General features: G+C 49.1%; 1 pseudogene; it reads right to left on the bottom strand.

The window, feature by feature from the left end:
• Nucleotides 1-440: 440 nt before the first annotated feature.
• Nucleotides 441-2,364, bottom strand: LOC120875251 (annotated as a pseudogene).
• Between the last annotated feature and the right edge of the window lie 659 nt (nt 2,365-3,023).

Below are 3,023 nucleotides of genomic sequence, written 5' to 3' on the forward strand. Positions count from 1 at the left end.
ATCAGAGGGCAGACACACTGAAAATAGTCTAGGTGGTATCGAAATAGATATATGTGTGTGCAGCTCAGTCTGCAGTGTCTGACTCTTTGGGACCTCATGGCCTGTAGCCCTCCAGGTTCCTCTCTCTATAGGATTTTCCAGGCAAGAATATTGGAGTGGGTTGCCAGTTCCTTCTCCAGGGGATCTTCTCAACCCAGGGATTGAACTCACACCTCCTGTGTCTCCTGCATTAGTAGATGGGTTCTTGACCACCTGGGAAGCATGAAATTAGGTAACCATTAGCAACTGTATGCTGACTTTCCTCCACATGTCATGCATGGAAGTTTGCAGAAGAAAGGTGGGTCACCTGCTAATAACTGGGAAAATTCAAAAGATGTAGTTATGAATAAGAAGTTTTGGCTATGGCAGGGACCACCAAATCACCTTAATTTCTTTCTTTCTTTTTTTTTCCCCTGTACCAAGTATCAAACACTTTATTCTAGTTCCTGTTGAGCAGGAACAAACAAATTTATTCCAGTTCCCACAAGGCAGGTTGGTTGATCTGAAGAGAGGGAAAACTCCCCACATTCTTGACCTGGACATTCATGCTCCAGGAGAGTGAAGAGGGGGAAAAGGAAGAAAATTTAACTAAAATGATGGTTTTAATGGGAACCAGAGGTATGGTTACAGTTACATAGTCCGACACAAAAAACCCATGGGTGATCAGGAGGTGGAAGGTTACAAAATAATGAGGGTAGTAACACTGGGTACGGGAAGAAAGCTGCTCCAAGGCCTCAGGAGCCAAGGTAGTACGGCCTCTCCCTGCTATCCTGTCTGTGCTCACCCCTGGAGTCCATCTTGCCAGGGCCGAAACCACCTCTGTCCCCACCACCCTGGCCCCCTCTGACGCCCCCACGGTCGCCCCCTTGGCCTCAGTAGCCACCCCAATCATAGCCTCCTCTGCCACCACGATGATCGTCTCCATAGTTACCCCCTATATGAGAGCCTCCTGGTCCCCCTCCTGGGCCATCTGGTTTAGGGGCCTTACACTGGTTACATTCATTCCTCCAAGAGAAGTTCATGTTCCCACAGGTAGGATTAGGACACTTCCAGCCCCTGCTCACTGCTGTCCTCCGCCCCCGCCACCGCCACTGGGGAATCCTCCTCGGCCACCACTTCCGCTGCCACCACCTCCATAGCCTCCACGGCCCATAGGTCCTCCTCGCCCTCGGCCTCCACAACCATTGCCACCACCCCGATTGAAGTCTGCTCACCGAGTAGCAAGTGAGACCTTGATATGATTCCCAGAGAATTCTTTACCATCAAACCAGTCAATAGCTGCTTTGGCGGAAGGTGAGTCATCAAATGATACTGTGGCCTCTCCCTTCAGCTTGCCTGTTTCCTTGTCTGTGTACAGATTAATCACAGGCTGTCCTGTTTTCTTATTTGTGTTAATGATACCAATCTGCTTCAAGTAATCAGCTACAGACTCCATTGTGACATGCTCGCCCAGCCCTTGCATGAAGACGGTGTTGTGGTCTGAATTATCCTGTTCAGAGGCATGACATGATCCTTGGTCCCGAGGGCCACCAAATTTATTGAAGCTACCACGGTCACTTCTGCCCATGCCGCCTCTGCCTCCACGACCTGTGGGTTCATAGCCACCACTGCTGCGGTTGTAACCACAGCCACCCGCCCCGGCCACGGCCCCCACGGTCCTGCTGGCCTCCCCCGTAACCACCACCCTGGTCCTGGTTGCCATAACCACCACCGCCACCATCACCGCTCATGGAGGGCTGATCTTGGCCGTAGCTACCTCTGCCACCCCCTCTGCCGCCACTGCTGTACAGGTTTTGCTGCCTGTAGCCCTGAGGCGGGTTATAGCTCTGCTGCTTCCCATAGCCTTGCTGCTGCCCTCCATAGCCAGACTGCTGCCCATAGCCTCCACTCTGGGACTGCCCACAGCCGCTGCTTTGAAAACGGCTACCGTAACTTCCTGAGGTGCTGCTAGGAGCTGGCTGCTGGCCATAGCCAGGGTATGAAGAGTGTTGCCTGTAAGATGACTGAGAACTCTGGCTACTGCCATAGCCACCAGCTGAGCCATATCTCTGGGGAGCTGACTGTGTGCCATAGCTGTTCTGGGTCTGTCCGTACCAACTACGGTACGGTAGCTGCTCTGGCCATAGCCCAAAGTGTCCGCAGACTGGCCGTGGCCACCATAACTCTGCTGCCCATAGGGTTGATTGCTCTGCTGGGAGTAGCCCTGCCCAGGCTGAGTTGGGTAGGCCCCATAGCTTTGGGTTACTTGTTGGGTATAGTTGTTTGAGGCCATGTCCGTGCACACACCACAGGCCGACAAGCAACAAGGTTCCAACACTACAGACTACCGACACCTTGAGGACGCCTTAATTTCTAAAATGAGAAACCTAAAACAGAACTGGTTGAAGACAAAATGTATTGGCTGAGTGAAAATGGAATCTTCATACAGAATTCAACTGGCCAACTTGGGGGTCACAGTGGGGGTCCAGTGGATGCAGATCTATTAGGTAACCAAAGGTCAGATGTTCCAAATCCCAAACTGACACACTAGTCTTGTAATAACAACGTGCCTTTGGGTACCCCAGAGTAGAATACTGGAAGTCAAAACTGCCAGAAATGTTCTATTACTGCATCTACATAGATATTTATTGGGCATATTTATTACCTTTTATGTTATGGAGCTTCTCTGAGGCATCTTATAGTTCTAACTTGGATTAAAGTGCAAGGTGACTTCTCATCTAATTTTATTCCAGTATCATTCTACCTGATAAGTAACTCAGTAAATCTGTTCTTAAGCATCACATATATACACAATACTTGGAAGAGGCCCTATCTATAGTTCACTGGATTTTTAAGTTAAAAACAAACCTAAACATGAATGATGAATCCACAGATACTTATTCTAAAAAACCATTAAGGATTATTACTGTAACGTTCAATTTCTGGAATATAAATATCTTTCTTAAATAAAGTGCAGCTCAATTCCAGAAAAATAACCGACCCAA

The sequence above is a fragment of the Oryx dammah genome, unplaced genomic scaffold (assembly GCF_014754425.2).
Source record: "Oryx dammah isolate SB20612 unplaced genomic scaffold, SCBI_Odam_1.1 HiC_scaffold_16, whole genome shotgun sequence".
NCBI classification, from domain to species: Eukaryota; Metazoa; Chordata; class Mammalia; order Artiodactyla; family Bovidae; genus Oryx; species Oryx dammah.